This window comes from Gossypium arboreum, chromosome 13 (genome assembly GCF_025698485.1).
Source record: "Gossypium arboreum isolate Shixiya-1 chromosome 13, ASM2569848v2, whole genome shotgun sequence".
Classification (NCBI taxonomy): Eukaryota; Viridiplantae; Streptophyta; class Magnoliopsida; order Malvales; family Malvaceae; genus Gossypium; species Gossypium arboreum.
Window position 1 is genome coordinate 4322348 of NC_069082.1, and position 14264 is coordinate 4336611.

General features: G+C 33.7%; 1 long non-coding RNA gene and 1 other non-coding gene across 2 annotated transcripts; both read right to left on the reverse strand.

The window, feature by feature from the left end:
- Positions 1 to 341: 341 nt before the first annotated feature.
- LOC108463320 (uncharacterized) lies at positions 342 to 5319 on the reverse strand. The gene is made up of 2 exons (XR_008276943.1): positions 5237 to 5319; positions 342 to 697 (listed from the first exon to the last, which is right to left on the reverse strand). It is a non-coding gene; the product is annotated as an uncharacterized LOC108463320 (long non-coding RNA).
- Positions 5320 to 13472: 8153 nt separating this feature from the next.
- LOC128287462 (small nucleolar RNA R71) lies at positions 13473 to 13579 on the reverse strand. The gene has a single exon (XR_008278162.1). It is a non-coding gene; the product is annotated as a small nucleolar RNA R71 (small nucleolar RNA).
- Positions 13580 to 14264: the final 685 nt, after the last annotated feature.

The following is a 14264-nucleotide window of genomic DNA, read 5'->3' on the forward strand; positions in this document are numbered from 1 at the left end:
GCCGCTATAGCAAATGCCGTAAAATTTTGCGGCGTTTATTTAAAAAAACGCCACTAAAGACCATGACCTTTAGCGGCGCTTTTCTCGAAAACGCCGCTAAAGACCATGACCTTTAGCGACGCTTTTCTCGAAAACGCCACTATATAACAGACCTTTAGCGACGCCTTTTTTACAAACGCCGCTAAAAAATATAAACTTTAAAAATATTTTTTAATTAAATAATATTTATTTTATATGATAAATATTATATTATGTTTTATTTTGAAATTTGAACTTTAAACTATACACAATTTTTAAAAATCATTTATATATAACTCAATGAAATTATGTTCAAAGATTCGTTGTGTCACTAAACAAAGAAAAATGATTTATACAAATAAATAAAAGACAAGAGAAAATGAAGGTTCTAATGAGCAAACTATTTTATAAGCAATCAGAAAGAATAGTACAGGAAATTCTTAGTATCCGACTTGAAGAAAGCATTGGAAAATATAAACAGGATGAGAATGAGTACAAGGAAGCATCTTTAAGTTGAACCATTCTTGATGTCAGATTCCTTGCATGTCTCAGGGAGAAAACACTTGCACACAACAAGGAAATGATGTCCCTTTCTCCATTTGACTTAATCACCCATATTCTCTCATACCCTTTCTGGCAAGAGCAATTCTTCATGTTCTTCTCTTCTTCTCTCCAATTCCTGCATATAAATGTCCACGAGATTATGGTATTTGATGAGAAAATTAGTTCACAGCTGTGATACTCAACTCAAAATCACAGTTTTGAAGCCTTTGCTCAATTCTACCCCAAACTATACTTTACCTCCTCTGTTGTTTAACGTTATATATATAAAATTATTCTTTAGTTCTAATATCTAAAATTACAAGAACAAAAGGTAATATCGTGGTCGATGAGCAGTTAGATTTGACTAAAAATACCAGTAAATCCAATAAGCCCTAATTATAAATCTAAAAATTTGAAATCTAACTTTGTAACAAATTATAACACAACACTAACAACAAAAAAACACAAAATAGACAAACAATCATGCAGCAAAACTAGAGCAAATACAAGGATTTAAAAAAGAAAAAAAAAGATGATAAATCACAGCAAAGCTAAAAACAAGTAGCAAAGTAAAACTACGCAGGCGATAAGAAGAAAAGAACTAAAATTTTAAAATTTAAAATAGTACAGGGCCTAAAATTAACTAATTCGAAAAGTATTGGTCAAATTAAAATATAAGAACTAAATGCATAACTTTCGCAAAGTATAGGAACTAATAATAGAATTAACCCGATATCTTTCTGTTGATTTGAAGTTTCTATCTACCTTTACCAATTCTCTGAAGCACATACAAGATGGAGATTTCTAGATTTAATTTCGAGTCTTTTCATGTTCGCGTTAAACTTTTTGGCTTACTGTTCCAAAAATAGTAGCAGAAAAGTATTCTAAATCCACTATGTTACTTGGCAAATAATGAATTTTGGATCAGTTATTATTTGATATAATCTTCGATTTGAATATGTAACGCCCCAATTTTCGCGAATTCTGTGAATGTTGGCATAGGATTAATTATGTTAGTGGGCCTCTAGAAGGCCGAACTTAAGATAGAACACGGTAGTTTTAGTTAATTTTTGTTCCATAAGAAAAAGGGAGTGAAATTATGAAATAGGACCTATGTGAAAATGTTTGAAAATGCTATAGGCTAATTTGTAGTGGCCAAATAAATAGTAGTGCAAAACAGGAGGATTTGCATGTCAAATTCCCCACTTTTAATGTAGTGGCCGGCCAAGGTGATGGATAATTGATAATGTATGCAGTTTAGCATTTTAATAGTTAATGGATGATGGACATTAGCATTTTAATAGTTAATGGATGATGGGCATGGTAAGCATTATGGGCATATTTTTATTGGAATTTATGGCATGAGTATGGCACAAATATTAGTATATCATTTATGTGTCATAAAATGTTGAGTGATAAGAATAACAAAAGGAAGTAAAGGAAGGTTTTTGTTCATTCTTTGTTCTTCATAGCCGAATTTGAGAGAGAGCAAATAGGGGAGGAAACCCTTAAATATTCGGTCACTAGGAGGGGGAAAATTTGAAGGTAAGTTCTTGGTACTTTGTTTCTATCTTGATGTTCATGAGTTCTTCTTGATTCTACCCTAACTCATGAAGCATATTTTGGTTTTTGGTTGTTGTTTCATGTTCTTTTGATGAAAAATGGAAGATAGGTGAAGTTGAGCCAAACAAATGAGCATGCATGTGCCTTAGATGCTAAGGGGAAAAATCGGCTAACATGTTGTGCTTTAAAATGATGAAATGGAGATTATACTTAAGTAAAATCATAGATATGTGATGATTGATTGGTGATATACATGTTTAAATAACAAGCATGCAAGTTAGGTGTGAAAGAGTGATTTGGTAATAAATCTGCTTGGGACAGCAGCAGTAACGTGACTTTGGAAAATCACCATAAAATGTGGGAGATGAGTTAGAAGTTGCATAAATTATGTAATTAAATCTTAATGAGTCTAGTTTCAAATGGAATAAATGAGAAAATATTTTGAATTCTGTACAATGAGAAATTTGATTCGTAATGAAGACTGGTCAGATTAGTCAAATAGTGAAACATGGGAAACTTTAAGAAAAATCTGGTATTGATTGGCCATACCAAAAATTCTGAAAATTTTATGGATAGAAGATATATGAGTCTATTTTCAGGGAAAATTAACGGCACTTGATTTGGAGTTTCGTAGCTCCAGTTATAAATGATTTAGTAACTGTTGCTCAGGAAGACAGCTTGCAGTGAAATTATGATTATGTGGTAAACATTGACAAAAATTTGTTAAGAGTTGCTTATTGATTTCTTATAAGCTTACTATGATCTGTAGGTGTGGTTGGCCGAATATTGTAAGGGGTTAATACGTAGTTTGTATTTGAATAGTTAGATTAACGTGATAGTAATCCAATTGTAGGCGGTTCGTGTGTAGATCTCGTCAGCATATCGTCGCAAACAGGTGTGTAACTAACACCCTCTTTCTTAGTCTAGATCGGCAAAAGTCGAAAAGCCGAAATGTCGAAAACCGGTATTTTGTAGATTTGCGAGTGTGCGAATACTCGTGAGGTAAATTGATTAATGTTTTTGGTAAGCTGCAATATTTGGACTGCAAAGTGCATGATTTATGTGCCCTCAATATTTTGGGGCTTAATGGGCCAACGGGCCCAATTCGGTAAGAACCCTCGGTAGTGATTCTGTTAGTACGTGAAAGGTAGGAATATGCATGAAAAACCCTAAAATAGATAAATTACTGAAATACCTTTAAAAGTGGAAAATTTACGTTTACCCCTAGGAGATAAATTACCGAAATACCCCTAGGTTAAATTGACCTAAATGCATGTTTGATCGTTGTTATTTACTTCATGCCATGTTATTATCGATGCATGGGATGGGATATTGACGGAGGAAGTACTGAAAGTGGCTTGTCCACGTCTTGGAGGCTTTGCCTCAATTTATCGATAATCGAGCAGGCAAAGGCGCAATTGTGGAGTGTTAATTTGGGTGGGTTGAGCTATTCCCACATGGAGTGTATGGCTGGTACGGGTGGAGTGTAGTGGTTGGTGGGTTGAGTAGTCTCCCAAATAGGCTTGCATATGTTTCTTGATGTTGCATGTATTTTGAAATGGGCCTATGGGCCATATTGTTATCTGAATAAGGGCTAAGGCCCGGTTTATTATAATCTGAAAAGGGCTCGCCCAAGACCACTATTACTGAATGGATTTAGGCCCAATGGGCTTGAGTGACTTGGGCTTTGAATGGGTTTTCCTTACACTGAGTTTCCCCAAACTCACCCTTCTTTAACCTTGCGGGTAAGCCTTGATGTGGGTGACTTGGAGCCGGAGGGATTCAGAGTGGCCATGGTGAATACTTTTGGGTTTGAAAAGAGACTGGTTTTCTTAAGTTATTTTTAATTACTATTTAATTTTGGGTTGTAATAAGGCAATTTTAAACTTTATTTTCTTCTTTGATTTTTTCGGGATTATATTATTAAAACAACTTTAAATTGATGGATACTAATTCAAATGGGCTAGACTTAGGCGTGATTTCAAAACGATACTTGTTTTTTTAAAATAACACGACGTCACAAATATTCGATTTACCAAAGATAATCACTCAAAGAAATTTCAACTTGTTATAACCAAGTGTGGCAATGGATGTGGGCATGTCTAGGATTGGATCCAATCGAGAGCTTGGTACTTAGCGACCTTCATGGCTCACCTCCTCTGTTATGGATACCTACCGGTGCCCGACTTCCATTCACTTGGTTAGTTTGACAAAAGTCGGCTTTTAAAACACTTAAAAGGAACAAGGGTTTTGACTTCAAAGTGGCACGTCGGATTCTACCTTAACGTCTGGGCGGGTTTAGGGTGTTATAGAATAAAACTCATAAAATCGATAAAACATTTATAATTATATTAAAAAGAAAGTAATGTGTTCAATACTTAATATTTATATTTAAATCTATATTGTAAGTAATTAACATTCAAACATGAATAATAATTAATCATTCAGATTTAATTTGATCCAACTCTCTGAGGCAACTCCATTTAACCAAAGTATTACAAGCGCTTCTTGACATCACAATGCTAGTGGTCCAAGCTTTTACTCGCTTGGCTTTAAGATGGGAAAGCATTGGAGTTGGAATATGGGCATCCATTTATTTTAATGGGAGTTGAACCAATGGATGTAATTCATGCATACTTTGCGTCTCGGTTCTAATCCAAATTACTTGATTTGGAAAGACTCTACCAAGAGGGATATAAACTATGCGATAGCATACTCAATTAAGGCACCTATGGTTTGCCAATGCAACTAGGGACAACAAGCAAAGTTTGCATTTCAATCACTCTTTAATGCTTAAATTAATAGTTTTTGTTTAAGAAAATGAATAAAGATAGAAGATCATGAATAATTAATGTAATCAAAAGGAATCCTTAGAGACCTTTTAATGTTTATCTCCTCAATGAAGATCATGAGTATTTTTTAAAGTTATGCATTTAGTTCTTATATTTTAATTTGACCAATACTTTTCGAATTAGTTAATTTTAGGCCCTTTCAAATAAAATATCGATATCCAATGCTATAAAGTGCACAAGTTAAATAAAGATATTAGGACAGGCAAACTAAAAGATATAAATTACATTATACAAGTAGATTATGAAAGAGTAAGACAAACCTTTACTTGCTTTACGTATGGAACAGAACAATGAACTCCCCAACATCCATATCAAGTGTAAAAGAGAAGCTTAAAATACGAAATAGAAGAAGAAAAGCGTGAAAAATCGATTGCATTAACAAGTGTATTTTTAAGTTTATTTTAAATTTCTGTAATTTTTCAATAGAAACAATCCGCAAATAAATGAGTATTTTAAAATGTTAAGTCAACAAATTTAAAAAATATTTAAATCTGAATTTTAAAATATTCTAAGAACTTCCATTCAAGCACTTTGTTTTTCTAAGCAATCAATAACTGTTTGATTCAACAAAATTATACACAAATAAAGACAATTAGGATTCAACAACACTCTTAGCATACGTGATATAAAAAGAATGAAGCAATCTAATGAACTAATCCAAACTAGCAAAGAGTTTAAAAAATCTACACCAAAACAATTGCATTGCTAGTTGTTTCTCTTACAATTTTTTTTCCATCTTTGCTTTCGCTTCCAATATTTCTTATTTTTGCAGCAGCCTAAACATCCCTATCTTCGTCATCTTGAGTTGAAAGGCAATGGTACTGATTTAAATGCACGGAACTTGCCAACATTGTTCAAATGTTCATTCTCCAACCTGCTCATTTTCAATAGGAAATGGCTATCACAATGTTCAAAGGCTTCAAATTCTTATACGTAATCTTTATATTGGTGCGAAAACATAAATGGTTCTAATTGAATAAACACAAGGCTGATCTAAAGGTTAACTGAAGAAATTCCAGATGCATGACGAATGATCTCTAGATCGGCAACAATAGCAACTAATGTTTCTCGTGTAAAGACACCTTAAAATTCAACTTTGTTTGCATCCATGCAAATCTCAAAGAATATATTCAATGCCATCCACCAATTTAATTACTTACTCAATGCTGCAAAGTCTTATTATCAATTAGAACTAGCACATGTTTTTCTTCTTACCATGGCCCCAAAATATACACCTTTGTAAGGAATAAGCAATTTATCTCTCAACCAACGGTTTTTAGAGCGGCGTTGAAGAAGCCCCCAGTCGACAACAAGGTCCTAATACATACCATAGATAGTTGCTATGGTTGAACAGATCTAAGCTACAATTCTCCACCCGCCTCTGCATTCAAGCTATAAGGTCCTTGTGCAAACAACAATAATTGTCAAAAAGTACTTGATCCATTGTATGCTTGCATTGGATCTTTCTATTCATGTAGGCGTCGAGGTAATCGATATTACACAAGGAACTTAAGTTTTAAGTCTCCAAGGCTGATAAGAAGCTTAATAATTTCATCTAAGTTGGAAGAAATACCAAGTAAACGGGACCAATATGGAACTACTGCAACAACTAAGTAGAAAGTGGTGAAAGCATCGTTCATTTTGCAAGTGTTCTGTCTATTTTATAGTCTCCCCAACCATAATAGCAAATATAGAATTGCAGGCTTCTCAAGGCTTGCACCTACAATAAAACAAATCATCACTACATTTCCTATAACCCTTTTTCCATCTAAAGATGGTAAGTTGTAATTGTAGAAGATTCATGCTTAGATCGACCACACTCTTTTACCTAACTAGTTAATCGATCCGCCAAGAAGAAATCTTGGAATTTGACGCAACAAAGAGATATACACCCATGAATATGTATATTTGTTTGGTTCTTAAATTCTAGCCATTTCTTTGAGCTTTAGTCATTTTTCCTTCAGAATTTATCTTGTAAAGAGGAGCACAAATACCGTGGAATAGAGTTGTGAGAAAAAAAAGCGACTTGAATGGTATAGGATGTTGAATGGGAAGATTAATATAACAAGTGCAAGCTGCAGAGAAAAAAAAGAACATGCTGACTTTCAAGAAAGGTTTAAAATAAGAAGATTAATCAAGGAATGTACATCGGTTTAGTTCAAGAAGTCTTCTGTGACCAATATTAGGGAAGTAGTTCGATTAGTGCTTTGTAATCTCTGTTTTAGGGTCCATTTCCATATCAAGATTTGAGATGACAACGGCGTTGCTAAAGCTGCAAGATCGAAACTTAGGTGCAAAACTTCTCGATAACCAAGCTCGGTCCCTTGTTTGACATTAGTTTTCTCCTTGTAAGAATGTTTTTAACATTGTCACATTTAACATTTTGCAAGAATATTACTTAATTTATTAATTATATCATAGATCTTTCGTTGAATTTGAAGTATCATTTAGATTTAATGTTTTTTATTATATTTTTTATGCTATATTTGTTGTTTTTGGTTGGATTTCATGCTATATTTGCTGTTTTTGGTTGGATTTAATGCAGGAAGGGTTGAATATTGGTGAAAAATGTACATTTCAAATCTGTCAAAATTAGCGGCGTTTGTGAAAAAAGCGCCGCTAAAAGCCATGACTTTTAGCGGTGCTTTTATCATAAATGCGGCTAAAAGTCTTGATCTTTTGTGGCATTTTTTTCAGATAAACGCCGCAATTTTGGCGGCATTTCCTATAGCGGCGTTTTTTGCGGCGCTTGGGAAAACGCCGCTAAAAGTCTGTTTTCTTGTAGTGTCAACAAGCTTGCCCTAAATATGAGTAGCAATTTTGTAAGCAACTTCTCAAGTACAAAATTTTGGAACTCTTCAATTAATATCGTACATCTTTAGGAAGTGGTTTTTCCACTAGTATTTATATCTTTCTAACAATCTTCTTCCTTATGACATTGCCATTATCAACTAGTACCATTGGTTGTGCATCTAATTTGGAAAAGTTAATGGCACTGGATTGTAACTTTATCCTTTAATGCCAACACTATCATTCGTATTGCCAAAATTTGCCTATCTCTTAAATCTTCTCCATCATTGTCACCATTAGATTTTCATATTATCGCGATTCCAGCCTCGAATTCATTTTCCTCAACAACATGCTTTTCATTGGTGATACATTTTCTTCTTGGACAATCATTAGAGCGATGCTATATCCATAATGTTCTAATTTATTCCCTAACATTATATATTAATTCTTTGATACCTATAGGTATCGAGTTCTTCTAATATAAATATTCCACTTCATTCTCTTTTATTTTCACCAAAAATTCTCTCAAAAGAAAAAATCAAACTCTTTCACTCTCTAAAAAAGAAAACCTCAATTTTCTACTTCTTTTTGAAAAAAAAAGTTACTTTAAGATTTCAAGAAAACATGTAGTTTACCATGTCGTTGATATGGTAAAAATTACTTATTTTTAATTTTGTTATTATGGAAATATTTTTTAAAATAAAAAAATTAACTTCTTGTGATTTTTTGAACATTAAAGAAAATAAGTTATCCATGCTCGACATAATTTGCAATTCCCGAAATCAGATGGATGTATTCAATATTGTTGATTTATTTTTGGCATCTATGATAAAAATGTTTGATATGATACATGAGTTGCTTGTTACATTATTAGAAAGATAAAGGCCAAAAACACTTACATTTCATATTCTATACGAGAAAGTGACTATAATGTTAGAAGCTATCGCTTTAATAATTAATCTTCTAATCAACAGGCAACAGAGAATCAAAGACAATAACATCAATGTGAAATCAAAGTGTTATAAGTTTTTGGGTGTTGTGCCATCTAAGGAGAAGAAAGAATTGCATGAAAATAGGATGAAATTCTCATAGTTCAAGAGACTTATTGATCTGACCCTTTCGCTACATGCGATTGCGGAGGAGATGGATCAATATGCTAAAGATTGGATGCTTTGGATGAAAGAAAGAATGCTACCTCTAAAAAAGTTTGGCAACAAGGTCTATATCATGATATTCCTTTACTCGAATCTTTTGCTACAATCAGTACATTCAACTAAAGGCCAGCAATATTGGTGTATCTCTATAGCGCGTTTTGCAAGGACTTGAGATCAGATCAATGAAGGAAATGGTTGTCTGCTTTTGTAAACTTGGGCATGGATATCGATTATGTGGTTAGTTTCCATCCCTTCTTAGACATTAGAGTTCTTTCTTATTTAAAGATAAGAAAACGTAATCATATTAAATACCATAAATTGTATTAAATGATCAATACTTATAATTTCTCATTACATTTAATAATTGAACAAATTTAGGAGCTACTTGGATCATACATGTTTTAAAAAGGACCTTATTAGATGTGATGAAAAATCTATTTATGAGTTGGTGAAGAGGTATGTTGATATTATATTGTTATTCAATTTAAGTAATCTTTGTTATAAATTAATATACTTGTATTTATTTTGTATGCTTGTAGTTTCTATGGATGACCTGGACAACACAATTTTTTTTTCATTTTACCCAAGACAACGTAGGAATGCTCTATGTTATTTAAGGTGAAGGTGCCCGTCTTTTGTTTCCATATTGTAGAATCGTAGCACCCTGACCAAGTGAAACAACAATTTGTGTTAGCATAAGATATTTTGGATGACCAACAAAACCTTAATTACTTTGAGAGATAGATATGACAGGGCATGATAAGCATTTCCCAATAAAGCATGCACTATAGGTTGTGCTTTGAAACTAGCAAGCTCAGCATTGCATCTACAAGAACATTATCTAATATTGTAATTTCTACCCTTTGAGGCATATATGTGTTGGTTTGTATAGATGGGTCCAGTGCATCTCTTTATAAAAGGGGGCTATTCAGTAGTTATAGAATGATGTGTATAATCCAACTGTCAACGAGTACATTTAGTGACATTGTGATCAAGCATTCTAGCTTGTCCAGCTAGAGTTCAAGCCACCTATACAACAATTCGACCTAGAGCCACATGTCAAAGCTACCAAACAGGTCATAATGTCCCCATCCTCCCTTTTGACATACTATCTAAATGGGCTCTCATTAAATTTTGGCAAGGGATCTAGTCATGACAACACCTTTTTTTATTGTTTATAGCACCAATGATGAAAATAACTTGTACAAACTTTAATCCCTCCATCCATTACATCATTATTCTCTATTGGACAACTTGAATGTGTACTTCGATTTCTTCCCACAGTTGTATGAAATGAATAATAATGGTGATGATGATGCTTTAGTCTAGGCTCCATATGATAGAATCTAACTCAAATTTTTCAACCATCGATATGTGGAACTCATTTTCTGTAAAGATGTCACTTAAGATTGGGGTTTGATTGTTAATTATAAAATCTTTGTATTATTTGATCTCATCAATGTAATGTGTTGGCCTGAAACAATTGCTAAGTTGATAAAAAACAGAATATAAGCAAAAGTGACAGTGAAAATAGGCACTTCTATAATAACTAAGACAAGAAAAATTAACATAGGGGTACGCAATTCGGTTTCCCTGCGCTTGCAGAGCATAGCTTAGTGAGATGAATCCACTATCTTTAAAACAAATACAACCAGTGGTCCTAATTCTAAGACACCTTAGTGAAGAATCCTCACTCTTATACTTCAAAGGCTAAATCTCTCACCACTAAATTCTTCACCTGAGAACTTAGCTTGTAAAACCAACCACGCCAAGGTTTTACAATCACAAATACACTCTCACAAGATAATGTTATTGATTGAACAAATAAGTACTCACAAAACTCAATACAACAACTTATACAAGTCTTGATAATATAATGTTTTTAAGACTTACTAACATGGTGACCAAAGTAAAATGAATTTTTCCCAGATATGTCTTCAATTTTCAATCTAATCCAAATTCCTTAATCCAAGGGATTCAATGTAAATCATCTGATCCAATCCGATCTTCTAAATATGTTTCTCTAATTGAATTTATCTTCATTTATAAGCTTGATTCATTCCACGATTCAATCTTCTAAATGTGTCAAGTTGTTGTTTTGTCGCAGTGATGAAGGAAGTGTTCATTTCCCTTAGCACATTACAACAACTTCAAATATTTCAACATAATGATATTTTTCTTGTGTTTGTTTTTTATTTTACAATTTTAGTTATCAAATTATTGAGTTATGTTTTAGGTAGTTAATTACAAAGTTATATTGAGTAATGATTTCCAGGAATTATTAAATTATTGAGTTATGTTTTTGGTAGTTAATTATAAAGCTATATTAAGTAATGATTTTTAGAAATTATCAAATTATTGAGCTAATGGTACCCAACTTACCCAACAATGTCATCAGTTCAAATCCTACCAAGCGCAAATATAAGCTAGTAGTACCGACTTCTTTAGGTCGCCTCATCAAACACTCAAGCTTTCTAAAAGTCAAGAGACATGATAAACCATAATATATACATATTTTAAACCTAATCTTGGCATATTTTTGGATGATTTATCATAAGATTTAGTGAATTTAATGCTCCTAATCCTTTAGTTTCATTTTTTATACTCAGGCGAGCATTGAAAGGCGAAAAGAGCAAGAAACGGGCCAAAAACAGACAAAATGGGCCGAAATCAGCATGGCACACGACCTAGGCACTTCCACACAGGTAATCCACACGCCCGTGTGTGACACATGGGTAGACCACATGCCTGTGTGTCATGCCCATGTCGACACCAAACCAAGTCAGAATTGGACATGGCCTAAGCACCTTTACACGGGCGTGGCACACGGCCATGTCCCTATCGAGCCTAAGTTTAATTCTACTCGGAAAAGGGCCAATTTTGGGCTAATTTGGGCATTCTAAAGTCTATTTAAAGACCTTAAAAGAGGATTAAAGGGGACACAGGGAGTGGAAGGCAGAAAATACTCAAGGACAGCCATTAAAATCACCTCAGAGGCAAGATCTACATCAAGACTGAAAATTTCCATCCAATTTCCTAGAAGTTCTTTAGGTTTCTTTATGCTTTGTTGTTTTCCAAAATTTGAGATGTTTTCCATTATTATTATGAACTAAACTCCCTAAATGCCTAAGGGAGATAAAACCTAAGACAGATCTTATTACTATTTGAGTTATATGATAAATACTTGTTCTTATTTTTAATTATAAATTTAACCATTGCCTTAATATTCCAGGATATTAATTCAAGTTTTTGATGTGCTTATTTAGTGGAGCAAAAGTCCCTGTTTAAGAGTAGGTCATTTATAATTAAGTGGAGTTGCATGCAATCCTAGAGATAGGACAACAAAAATCTGCCGGATTAGAGTCAAATCTAATAAAGGAATCCATAGATCGAGCTAATACGACAATAGGGGTTTTAATTAGGAAGATATTTCAATTAATAAACCTAGAGTCAATTGTTTTTAGTCTCGAGAGAGATATTAACATAAATTAGGGATTTCTACGGATTAAGTCAAGTGAATAAATCGTCTAACTCAAAGGTAATAAGTGAAGTCTAGGTGGATTCTTCCTTGGGTATTGTCTTCTCCATCAGTTCTCTAAAAAGTATTTTCCAACTTTAATCTCTGTGTAATCTTAGTTAATTAGATAATTAGTTTTAATTTAAAAAAAATTCTTTAATTCTTAGGCTAGATAATAAAAAGATAGTAATTACTAGTACTTTTAGTCCTCGTAGATACGATATTTCCGGTCTCACTATAACTATACTATTGTTTAATAGGTGCGCTTGCCTTAGTCGAATTTTTAGTTAGTTTAGCGACCATTAAGTTTTTGACGCCGTTGCTGAGGACTAAGATATTAGGAACGCTTAATTTTTATTACTTTAGCCATTCTTTATTTTTATTGCAATTTAATTTTATTTTTTTTATTTACTAAATCTTCTTTTCTCTACTTCTAGCAGGTTTTTATAGTTTATGACTAGAAGAAACCCGTCAGGACCTTTACTTTTTGATAGAGAAATTGAAAGCACAACTCGCAGGAACCGAAGAGAAATAAGGCGAAGCCTACAATACATAGAGGAAGAACGAGAGGCCGATATCGATACCACAACCGAGGAGATAGCTAATAATCAGAATAATCTGTTACCTCCTGTGGTTGCTGCAAATCCAGTAAATCAAGATCCTACTCCTCGTATTATGCATGATTATGCTAAACCTACTTTAACAGGAACTGAATCGAGTATAGTTAAACCTACCGTTGCTACAAATAATTTTGAACTGAAACCTATCACGATTCAAATGATACAACAGTTTTTTCAATTTGACGGTTTGCAGGACGAGGATCCAAACACTCATTTAGCAAATTTTCTGGAATTCTGCGACACCTTTAAGATCAATGGCGTTTCTAACGATGCCATTCGCCTTCGGCTGTTCCCATTCTCATTGAGGAATAAGGCTAAACAGTGGTTGAACTCGTTGTCACGAGGATCAATCACCACTTGGGAACAAATGAACGAAAAATTTTTACTTAAATATTTTCCGTCGACTAAAATGACTAAATTAAGGAATGATATTTCTTCTTTTGTGCAAATGGATTTAGAAACACTTTATGATGCATCGAAGAGATACAAGGATCTATTGAGAAGGTGCCCTCACCATGGGTTACCCCTTTAGCTAAAGTTCAAACTTTCCACAACGATTTGAATCCCTCGACCAGACAGATGATTGACGCAGCTGCTGGTGGGACTATTAACAATAAGACACCTGAAGAGGCTTATGAGTTTATAGAAGAGATGTCACTAAATAATTATCAGTGGCAAGTCGTGAGGATAAAGCCGACGAAAGCGGCCAACATTTTTAACGTCGATTTGGTTGCTATGCTTTCCAATCAGGTAGAAATTTTGAATAGAAAAATTGATGGGTTACTTGATTCTTCACAGGTTCATCCAGTAATGCAGTGCGATGCAAGTGGAGGTGGAATGAGCAATTTAAACTATCCATCCTATGGCCCTAACATGGAAAACGATCAAATGAACTATATGGGTAATAATCCTCGGCCTCATAATAATCCTTATAGTAACACTTACAATGCAGGTTGGAGGAACCACCCAAATTTCTCATGGGGAGGCTAAGGAAATCAAAGATCACCACCTCCCCCAGGCTTTCAATAACAACCTTACCAACAAGAGAAAAAGTAGAACCTTGAGGAGATGATGAAAAAGTTTATTTCAGTAGTGGAAACTCATTTTCAAAACACTGAAACTACACTTAAAAATCAACAAGCATCAATTCAAGGGCCGAGATTCAAATTGGGCAACTGGCTAAGATGATTTCAGAGAGACCACCAGG